The sequence below is a fragment of the Molothrus aeneus genome, chromosome 21 (assembly GCF_037042795.1).
Source record: "Molothrus aeneus isolate 106 chromosome 21, BPBGC_Maene_1.0, whole genome shotgun sequence".
NCBI classification, from domain to species: Eukaryota; Metazoa; Chordata; class Aves; order Passeriformes; family Icteridae; genus Molothrus; species Molothrus aeneus.
In genome coordinates, this window is record NC_089666.1 from 7288997 (window position 1) to 7300445 (window position 11449).

General features: G+C 51.7%; 1 long non-coding RNA gene across 1 annotated transcript; it reads right to left on the bottom strand.

The window, feature by feature from the left end:
• Positions 1-7503: 7503 nt before the first annotated feature.
• Positions 7504-9963, bottom strand: LOC136565547 (uncharacterized). Its single transcript, XR_010784882.1, has 3 exons — positions 9839-9963; positions 8069-8193; positions 7504-7906 (listed from the first exon to the last, which is right to left on the bottom strand). It is a non-coding gene; the product is annotated as an uncharacterized lncRNA (long non-coding RNA).
• Positions 9964-11449: the final 1486 nt, after the last annotated feature.

The following is an 11449-nucleotide window of genomic DNA, read 5'->3' on the forward strand; positions in this document are numbered from 1 at the left end:
TAATGTCACACAATTGTGCTTTATAGAGACCCAGGGCAGGTGAAAGGGAGGGCAGGGTTGTTTTTCCCTGAAGTATCTACACTGGCTGTTCTCAGAAGTTACTGAGCAGAAGACTCAATGACACCAGTTCCTAATATAGCAAGTTATATGATCATGGGCTATGCTGTTAAAAATTTTGAGTCACTCATTTGTCCACTACTAATGGTAAAGGTCTTCACTCTGTGGAAACTCTTCCTACTGGAGATTGAACTGACTCAAGGGAACATTTATTTTGGGACACTGTCCTTTAAAAAGAAAACAGGGTGAAAAAAAAAAAAACCCAACCCAACTCTGAGCACTATTCACGTTTATTCACGTCTCAGTGAACTGCTTCCTGTGCAGACAGAGCAACAGAAACCAGGCAACACCCAAAGCCAGAAGCACTGTGTCCTGGTGAGGAGAGCTCTGGACTGAGATCCAAGAGGCTGTGGCTCCGTTCCCAGCTCTGCCCTGGCCTTTTGCTGCCATTCAGTGAGCCAGTTCATTGCTGTGCCTCAGTTTCCCTGCTCTGTGATGCACACAAGTGAGGCTAAGAAGGTGTTAAATATCCCTTCTGGAATAAGGGATGTTTGCCTCACTCAGCCTCAGCTCATCCCCTTCCTGATTGTTTACTGCACTTCATCCCCTCTAAAGGATCCTGCATCTCAAACACTTTTCCTTAGAATAAAAAGGGGGGGAAAAAGTACACTAATAAGTAAACAAACCACAGCTCCATCAGCCAGGAAGAAAAAACAAAAAAATGCAGACAAAGAGACTCATTTGGCTAGGTGACATCCTGCCCAGCAAATCCCTGATTGCCTGAGGTGCATCTGTGAGTGGAACAGTTCTGTGTGTTCAGTCTGGGGAGCAGGGGAGATGGAAACCACACAGAAATTAAATTAAATTCACTCCTGCAGTGGGGGAAGGACAGGGGGACCCCAACAAGGTCACAAGGCAGCCCCTCCTTTGTGAGCCCTGCTCTCCTGAGGGCAGCGGGGTGGGCTGGCCCTGGTGTCTGTCTGTCTGTCAGTCTGTCTGTGGCATCCCGAGGTGTGTGGTTTCAGATCCTGTCTGCCCCGAGCCCGACACTGAGAGAGAGAGGGAGGGAAAAGAGAACAACCTAAGCCAGGGCTCCGTGGAGGAAGCCACAGGCCAGATGTCCCTGCTGCCCGCCCGTGGTTGTGGCTGCCGTGTCTGGAGACGTGAGAGGCTGAAAGTGCCCTGGGAGCTCCCCCAGCAGAGCCCGCACAGCCCAGCCAGGCTGGGCTCCTGTGCCAGCCTGCAGAAAGGTGCCCTGCCCTCGAAACAGGAGATGGGTAACCGTGCTGCTAGTAAAAGTGTGCTTTGGGCCGGTTTTAAAAGAAATATATGTCAAAAAGCACTGCTCCCTTCAGCCCTTTATGCACCAGGAGGACTTAAAGACATTTATATAACAGAGAGAAAGGTGCCTTCTGGGCTCTGCCTTTATAGGTGGTCACCAGCTTTATAGGTCAAAGTGATATTCTTGAAGTGATATTCCCCTTTCCACCCAAATTAAATATTTTTGGCAGAAGAGAAAATGAAATAATTCCCCACACTCTGCCCAGGGACCCCTTTTGTGTCTTGTTTTACTACACACAAACCTTCTGACTCCCCCTTGTGATGCAGATGAGTGAAAGGACCCCGTTTCAGTGAGAGAAAACACAAATGCATTATTTTAAAACTTTGCTTTGTTGTGGTGTGGAGCAATGGGAAGGGGTTTCTTTAAACCTTCTATTGGCACGAAGGCTTCTTTAAACCTTCTATTTCTTTAAACTTCCTATTGGCATCATGTCCTGTGCTAGGGAAGGCTCCAGAAACTGGGAGGATGTATAGAGCCAGGCATGAAATGTGTGTATGTAGTAAATACCATTATATCAGATCATGTTTCTTCACTTTGCTCCTCTGTAACTAGTTCCATACGAACAAAACAAAAACATAAAAACATTAGTCTCTACTACAGAAAGTAAATTGTGAGCAGAGAGCAAGCAGAGCAGCTGCAGGGCAGGTTCTGGGCACTGCTGAACCAGTGGGGTGTGTAAGATGGGCCAGCATGAGCACACATGGCTAAAAACAAACTGCTCGCAGGTCCTGAGGTCAGAGCACAGCGAGGAGCCCAGAGCAGCTCAGAGAGGCTGGGCAAGCCTGCGGTGAAGTGCAGCTAGAAACAGGCCATAAACAATTTACCTAAAATATTGACCAGCTTAATAAACCACATTAGTTCTTTCCCTGTAGGTGGAAAGCTCTTTTTTTCCTGCTTGAGATGCAGAGAGGGCAGGGAAAGCAGTGTCAGTGGAAACGTGAGCAGTGAAAAGCACAGGTTTGTCACAGCAGGGCTGCTCTTCCCTTTCCTGGCACTCTCTTGTCAATGAAGCCATGACACCCAGCGAATGGCTGTTCCCAGGGCTGGCAGGAGTGGGGTGGCCTGGGAGGATGGGGTGTCATTCCCGGGGCTCTCATGCCTGCAGCCACAGGGGACAGGAGAGCCAGGAGTGAAGGGGCAGGGGAGGGGAGCAAGAGCAGCATCAGCCCAGGGAGCCCAAAGCAGCAAGAAGCGAACCCAGGCAGGGTGGAATTGGGGCTCTGGGTGTGCCCAGGTGGATTTTGAGCCTGCCCACCCCCAGAGCAGCCCAGCTGAGAGCAGGAGGTGGCAGGGGCACCGTGAGCCCCGAACCTGCTGGTGGAAGTTGCTGCTCAGCAGGAGCACAGAGCTGCTGGGTTTTGGGGTTGGTTTCCTTTTTATTTTTTTTTTTTTCCCCTTGAAAACAGTAAAGAGATGAGCAGCTGAAAGGGCAACCAGCATAGTTCACTGCCTCCTTAGAAACGCCTGGTGGAATCCCAGCCAGCAGGGAAAAGGGCTTGGGATGAGAAAGGAGAAGGGCTCCTGGTGCCAAGCCCAGGCAGAGAGTTCTGGCCCGAGGCTGGTGAGAGCATCCATCCCTCTCACGCTTGCCCGTGAGGAGGGGAAAGAAAAACTGACAAAAAAAGAGGAAAAAAAAAAAAAAAAGGGAAAGAGGGGGGAAAAAAGAGAGAAAGAGAGAGGAAGGGAGCAGCAACCCAGCGTGGCTGGAATAACTCAGCTCACTGCAGCCTGTCCAACAACAGCCCTGGCGGATCATAAAACAGCCTCTCACATCCATGTGGTTTGTGCTGCTAGGAGACAAGGTACAAACACACAGCCTCACACCAGGCTCCATAAAACCTTATATTCCCCCTCAGACCCAGAGTTCATCTGAAGAATTTGCATCACCTAATTAGAACCAAGTTTTAAAATCACCGAAAATAGTAAAGCAGAAAAAAACGTGAACAGCCCCTTTCCTTTCTTTGCCCCCTTTCTGTGATTTTAGTTACCATAAAAGTTGAAAAGTACCTTTGTGACTCTTTTCCAGGCAGAGTTTCCATGCAGGGGCTTTGCTGGCAGGTTTAACTCCTGGGCACATTGTAAGGCTCAGTCATTTCCTCTCAGGTGCCCACTCAGGTGTGCCCCATTCCCCTCCCTCTGTGGGGACACCTCTCACCTGGGCAGCACAGGGAGCCCCCAGCTGCTGCTGGCACTGTGGGGCTGCTTTTCTGCCCAGAGAATGGGAGACCAATCTTTGCTATTACAGACACTGCCACGATATTTCTATTTTATTTTCATTCTCTTTCTATCTTTGTGTTCTCCTTTAGCCAATCTTTGCTATTACAGACACTGCCATCATGTTTCTATTTTATTTTCATTCTCTGTATATCTTTGTGTTCTCCTTCAAGCCCATCTTTGCTATTACAGAGACTGCCATCATGTTTCTCTTTTATTTTCGTTCTCTGTATATCTTTGTGTTCTCCTTTAGCCAATCTTTGCTATTACAGAGACTGCCATCATGTTTCTCTTTTATTTTCATTCTCTGTGTATCTTTGTGTTCTCCCTCAGCTGCACACCAGGATGGAACAGGCAGAGGTGCAGGTGCTTGGGCTGCTGTTTTCTCCTTGCAGCAAAGGCGCTCCCAACAAGCCACTCAAAACAAACCCATGGTTCTGAGGGGGCTGCTCCCTCTTTCACCGGGTCTCACCTGGAGAATCCACCTGCCCCTTCCCCCTGCCCTGGCAGAATGGGGACATTTGTGACACAGAGGATTAAACAGTCCATAAAAATAACCTGGGAACTGACGTGGGGCCCAAGGAGCCCAAAGGTAACGAGATCTGGAGCAGCATCTTTGTTTCTCTTGGCTGCAGGGATGTTTTCTCAGAAAACTAAACAAAACAACTTCCCCTTCCCAGTAACCCCCCCTCTCCAAAATAATTTGGCTTCAGGAGAATTTCCTTTGGCTTCTTCTCCTCCCACCTTTGTTTGATGCTTTAAGCATATCCCATCCACTCCCCACAGCAAAGGAGTTTCCAACAGGACTGGTTGGAGAGGGGGCCCGAGGGGCAGCTCCTCCTCCCAGGGATGTTCCTGGAGCTCTCAGCTGCTCTGGTTCCCTGCAGACACACTCTGAATGCTCAACATCTCCAATTTTACTCCATTAGTGCCTGATGTGGGGTTTCCTCATGGAGCCATTCTGGCAGACCCTAAAGGGATGGGTCGTGCTCAATGAAACTACCAATTACACTTGGTAGTCCCATTTTAACATTTAATCCAAGGAAATCTGCCACTTTAATCTACTGCAGGCAGTAAAGAGTGAAACAAAAGGTCAGTGCTAGCTTAGGAGGAAGGTTTAAAGCAAGAGACAGCAAAAATGTCACTGCATTTAGGTGCTTCTGTTTAAAAATCAGCATTTCCAGCCACATGGAACAGCCTGGAAACAAAGCTCCATGTTGGTGGCACCCCTGGAGCAGATACAGGGCTCACACACAGTTCTGAAACTCAGCCAATAAACGTGCTAGGTGTGAGATATTCCTTCTCTGTGCTTTCTTTAGGGCCCTTTTGTGGTGCAGGAGCAGCCAGCACCAAAGCCTGAGCTCCAGGTGATGCTGAGCTGGGATGGTGCTCACAGGGGCTCAGGACTGGGGAAGAGACCAGGATCTGACTCCATGGTTCAGAAGGCTTGACTGATTTATTATTTTATGATATATATCACATTAAAACTACACTAAAAGAATAGAAGAAAAGGTTTCATCAGAAGGCTGGCTAAGAATAGAATAGCAAAGAATGATAACAAAGGTTTGTGGCTCGGCTGTCTGTCCGAGCCAGCTGGGCTGTGATTGGCCATTAATTAGAAACATCCACATGAGGCCAATCCCAGATGCACCTGTTGCATCCCACAGCAGCAGATAAACATTGCTTGCAGTTTGCTCCTGAGGCCTCTCAGCTCCTCAGGAGGAACAATCCCAAGGGAAGGATTTTCCATAGAAAGGTGTCTGTGACACTGAGCCTCCCTCCCTGCAGCCCTGGAGCAGCTCAGCCTGGCCACGATCCTGCCCCAAGGTGGCCAAACTGGTCACAGAGAGAGAGGCTCTGCTGGTGAGGTCAGAGTCTGAAGAGACAAATTCCAGAGTGCAAAGAGAAAAGGATGTTTTCCTTTCCGCTGGACAAAACACAACTTCTCTGGCAGGCCCAGGCAGGACAGTCTGTCCACTTTGGCAGCGCCCTGCACGCCTGGACGTACACGAGTGTGTTTGTACATGCAGCCTGCCTTGATTACCCAACCTCTGTCCAAGAGGATTTGGCAGGAAGGATATCTGAGAGAATTCAGGAACAGCCTGCAGCGTGCTGCTCCCCTCACACAGCTCCAGCACCTTTGGAGCCGCTGGGAAAGCGCCCACAGGAGATGCCCTGGGTGCTGCCAGCCCAGAATGCACCCACAGGAGATGCCCTGGGTGCTGCCAGCCCCGCCTGCACCCACAGGAGATGCTCTGGGTGCTGTCTGAGCCCAGGCTGCACCCACAGGAGATGCCCTGGGTGCTGTCTGAGCCCAGCCTGCACCCACAGGAGATGCCCTGGGTGCTGCCAGCCCAGAATGCACCCACAGGAGATGCTCTGGGTGCTGCCAGCCCAGAATGCACCCACAGGAGATGCCCTGGGTGCTGCCAGCCCAGAATGCACCCACAGGAGATGCCCTGGGTGCTGCCATCCCAGAATGAACCCACAGGAGATGCCCTGGGTGCTGCCAGCCCAGAATGAACCCACAGGAGATGCTCTGGGTGCTGCCAGCCCCACCTGCACCCACAGGAGATGCTCTGGGTGCTGCCAGCCCTGCCTGCACCCACAGGAGATGCTCTGGGTGCTGCCAGCCCTGCCTGCACCCACAGGAGATGCTCTGGGTGCTGCCAGCCCTGCCTGCACCCACAGGAGATGCTCTGGGTGCTGCCAGCCCTGCCTGCACCCACAGGAGATGCCCTGGGTGCTGCCAGCCCAGAATGCACCCACAGGAGATGCCCTGGGTGCTGCCAGCCCAGAATGCACCCACAGGAGATGCCCTGGGTGCTGCCAGCCCAGAATGCACCCACAGGAGATGCTCTGGGTGCTGCCAGCCCAGAATGCACCCACAGGAGATGCCCTGGGTGCTGTCTGAGCCCAGAATGCACCCACAGGAGATGCCCTGGGTGCTGCCAGCCCTGCCTGCACCCACAGGAGATGCCCTGGGTGCTGCCTGAGCCCTGTCTGCACCCACAGGAGATGCCCTGGGTGCTGCCAGCCCTGGCTCACCCCAGCCTGCACACAGAGACCTTCACCCACAGCTCAGAGCCCCCCACCAGCCCCAGGGCCAGCCCTCCCCTTCCCAGCTGTGATTCTGAACCCTTGCCAAAGGCATCTGCTAAAGGGTTCACGCGTCAAAGGCCTTTCCTGACCAGCAGCCCTTTTGCATCCGGGGTTGGATCTGCTCTTCCAGTGCCATCCCCTCCTGAAAGCACTGTCCAACACCCATCTGGGAGGTGGTGTTTGATGCTGCTGCTCGGCTCTCCTGAACTGCAAGGTAAACTTGCTGGGAAATGAATCACAGCTTGTCCTGGGATTCTCATGCTTGTTTAGGTTGCAAACACCCCGCCCGTTTGACCACAATATTATTTTATTTGCCTTTGCTGTTTGTAGAGAAAGATACACCCCTTGTGCTCACCAAAAAGCTCTTGTGATCAGTGCCAGTGCCAGGCAACCTGAGAGGAAAACAAGTTTATCCCAGCGAGGGCCATGCTCAGCCTTGACTGGGGCTCAGTTGGCAAACACAGGCACAAGGAAGGACAGACAGCCCTGCAGGGCCTGAGTGCCTGCTGCAAATGTCAGGAATCCTCCAAACCCCCATCCCAGGCCCAGGATCTGCCAGGGTCTGGGGCTGAGCTGCAGGAGCAGCTTCTCAGGGGGCTCCTGTCCTGTCCCTCGCCCTTTTCAGCTCCATCTGCATTCCCTGGGTTTTTACTGCAAATAAACCAGGCAGATATGAAGAATATGAAGAATCACCTTCTTTCTAACAAACGGGATTTATCACACAGCACTAATTAATTAATAAAAAGGATTTATCACACAGCAGTTCACTTTGGAATAGGCAGCTGGCATCTTTGACACCATTCATTGAAAACATTTGTATTTACCCAAGTAGGATGCATCCTTGGCACGTTGGGTGCCCATTCTTCTGGGTTTCCCCGTACAGTCAGTGGTAAATTTCATTTCTGCCATTCTGTAAATCTGCCACTGCTGTAACTCCCCATTGTGCAGCAGTTTCAGTCAGTTTTCATTCAGCAGCATTTCACAAAGAGCACAGTGAGACACCCCACAGCTCGCTGTGTCATGGTGTCACCAAACACCACAGCCAATAAAATCCTGAAATCTCTGCACTCTCTGGACCAGGTCAGGATGAAAAATGGCCAAGTGTCAGCCTCAGTGATCAAATTTCCTCACTCGTCTGTTGAATCCCTGTGTTCCCCTGGGTTTCCATAAAGCTCATGGAACAAAACAAACCTGTAGAGAAAGAGAAGGTTTGACATGATTAATACCTTTGCTGGTAACGTGTGCAACCCACCCAGGTGTCTAGACAGTTTGAAAAATGCAGATCATGTGTAGGAGGAACAGCTGGTACTCCTCAAGTCTCTCTGCCGGACCTCAAATGAAGTAGAAACAGACCTTATCAATATCAGGTGGCTCTCTCCCGAGGAAAACACCCAGCCTGTGGCAGGAAATTGAGTTACTGCTCGGGTGGATGGCACTTCACCTGCAGCCTGCCAGAAAGTTCTGCACTCTCAAAGGTCCTGTTTTGAGAAAAGGGAGAGAACAAAAAGGTCAGATCTGTTTACATTGTGGGAAACCCAGTATTAAAAAAAAAAAAAAAAGTAAAAAAAGTGAGTGTGAACACAGTAAAACAGTAAAAATTGCAGGTTAACCCATTTAATGAGGGCTCTTGGATAGGTACAGGATGGGATTTTCCAGGAGTGTGAGTGGGGCAGGAGCACAGAGAGCCAGGGAGGTGCCTCTGAACAGGATGGCAAATGGGACTGCTCCCAGTCAACAAATTTCACACCAAAAATGTCCCAAGGCCAGGCAAGCAGCAAGGAAATCCCAAGGTCTTCCCTGCTCAGCAGGTATCTCTGGAGTCAAATTTGTCACAGCTCAGGAAACACACAAAGCTCTTTGCCCCACTTCATTGTGTTTGAGAATTTATCCTCCCTCTGATGGGGGGGAATGAGATTTATAACCCAGCTGAGTTCCTGCCCAGGAGGCTGCCCTGGACTGTGGCCACTCACCAAGGGCTCAGCTCTGAGCGCTTTTATTGCAGGAGCCTGTAACTCACCTGAGCTGTAAATCCCTGAGCTCTGTAACTCACCTGAGCTGTAAATCCCTGAGCTGTAACTCACCTGAGCTCTGTAACTCACCTGAGCTCTGTAACTCACCTGGGCTGTGTAACTCACCTGAGCTGTGTAAATCCCTGAGCTGTGTAACTCACCTGGGCTGTGTAAATCCCTGAGCTGTGTAACTCACTGAGCTCTGTAACTCACCTGGGCTGTGTAACTCACCTGAGCTGTAACTCACTGAGCTCTGTAACTCACCTGAGCTGTGTAACTCACCTGGGCTGTGTAACTCACCTGAGCTCTGTAACTCACCTGAGCTGTGTAACTCACCTGAGCTCTGTAACTCACCTGAGCTGTAAATCCCTGAGCTGTGTAAATCCCTGAGCTGTAACTCACCTGAGCTCTGTAACTCACCTGAGCTCTGTAACTCACCTGAGCTCTGTAACTCACCTGGGCTGTGTAACTCACCTGAGCTCTGTAACTCACCTGGGCTGTGTAAATCCCTGAGCTCTGTAACTCACCTGGGCTGTGTAACTCACCTGAGCTCTGTAACTCACCTGGGCTCTGTAACTCACCCCAGCTCTCACCCAGCAGCCTGTGAGCACAGGATCTGCCCTGTGCTGGTCCCAGATCACCCAGCACAGGTGGCACTGGCAGGGAAGTGCCCACATTTGTCCCTGCCTGTGCCAGGGTGGGACAGCAGCAGGGGTGCCACGGGAAGAGAGTGTACAGGGCAGCCCCCCGTGGGAAGAGCAAACTGTAAAACATGAGGCAGACAAAACATCTGGCAGCTGCTTCAAATAGTTCTGTGTCTGAAGGGCAGACAAGCCTGCAGGAGTTTGGAATGAGAACACGTGCAAAGGCAGGATGGTGCTTCAGTGTGTTCTGTGCGAGCATTGAATGGGGTTTGTTCCTTTCAGCACTGCTTTGTAAGCCAAGAAAGGCTGTGCTTTGGGTTAGGTTCTTAATTTTAATAAACTCTAGTAAATAAATCACTGTATTTCCTTCTCCAGTCAAATGCAACTTTGGCATAAGACGAACAGCATTAGGAAGCGTGTGGGAGAGAAGAGGGCAGTGTGCTGGGAGCTGCTTTCCAGAATTGTCTTACCTTCTGCAGGAGAAGTTTGGAAACTTGCCAAAACAAGTTCCTAAAAGTGTGACGCACGTTCCACTGAGTTCCCACATCCCGGGGAAAGGGAAAATTGCCTTGGTACTGGCAGAGGACTTGGCAGGTCCTGGGCTCCAGCAGGGGAGGTGTTTGGGCTCAGAAATAAACCCGGTCCTGCAGACAAAGGAGAGAATTGGCAGCTGCCTCCCCCTCCAAGCGCTCCTGTCCTGGCATTGTCAGAGCTGTGAGGATCCCCAGCTTTGGGCAGGAGTGGGACCTGCACCAGGACAGGCTCCCTGCTCACAGCAAGGGGACAAGGCTGCCAAGGAGGGAGGACATTTCCTTACCACGTTTCCTTACCACTCCTCCACTGAACGCTTCTCCCCTCGCAGGCTTTTCTGCACACAAATCACTTCCACAACTCCCAGGAGGAGCCAAAAGCTCCTGCACTGCTTGTGCAGAGCACCAGGATGCCAAAGCTCTCTGAGAGTGGCTCCAGCAGTGCTGCAGCACAGGCAGGCAGCTCCAAGGGCTGACCCTGGTGAGTCAGCACAGCAGCAGCAGGAGGAGGAGGAGGATGATGAGGATGCTGGCAGGGCAGCAGGGGTGGCTCTCAGGGCAGTCCTGACATGAGCAGAACCTGCAGCTTCTCCTGCCCCTCACAAGGGCAGGGATGTGCCTGCCACGCTGCCAGGGCTGGGATGGAGGCAAGAACAGCAGAGCTCCACTGATTTATTGGGAGCTGCTGGTCTGTGATATCATTTGTTGATCCCATCAGGTCCAATCCCCAAGCCATGACTTCCTCCCCCGTTGCCATGGCACTGTACATAAACAGGGCAGGCTCCCAGCCCCGGGCAGGTCATTTGTTTCAAATATTCCATGCAGCTGGAACACGAGCCTGTTTGGGTGTCTGGAGCTGAGCATGAACTAATTCCTCAGTTTTGTGCACCCTGAGCCACTCCCAGCCTGGGCTGAAGGGAGCTGGGCAGAGCCAGGCACAGGGGCAGAATCAGAATCAGGCACAGGGGCAGAACCAGGGACAGGGGCAGAACCAGGGACAGGGGCAGAACCAGGGACAAAGGCAGAACCAGGCACAGGGGCAGAACCAGGGACAAAGGCAGGATCAGGCACAGGAGCAGAACCAGAACCAGGCACAAAGGCAGGATCAGGCACAAAGGCAGAACCAGGGACAAAGGCAGGATCAGGCACAGGGGCAGAGCCAGGCACAGGGGCAGAATCAGGCACAGGGGCAGAACCAGGCACAGGGGCAGAACCAGGCACAAAGGCAGGATCAGGCACAAAGGCAGGATCAGGCACAAAGGCAGGATCAGGCACAAAGGCAGGATCAGGGACAAAGGCAGAGCCAGGCACAGGACCAGAATCAGGCACAAGGGCAGAATCAGGCACAGGGGCAGAACCAGGGACAAAGGCAGGATCAGGCACAAAGGCAGAACCAGGGACAAAGGCAGAGCCAGGCACAAAGGCAGAGCTTCCTCAGCTCTGATCCCTGAATCTGCCGGATGCTGGAGCTCAGGAGCTACAAACCCTCTTAATCACGTGGTTTTCCACATGTAAGAGACACCCAAAATTTTAAAAAATAAATCTTGTCCT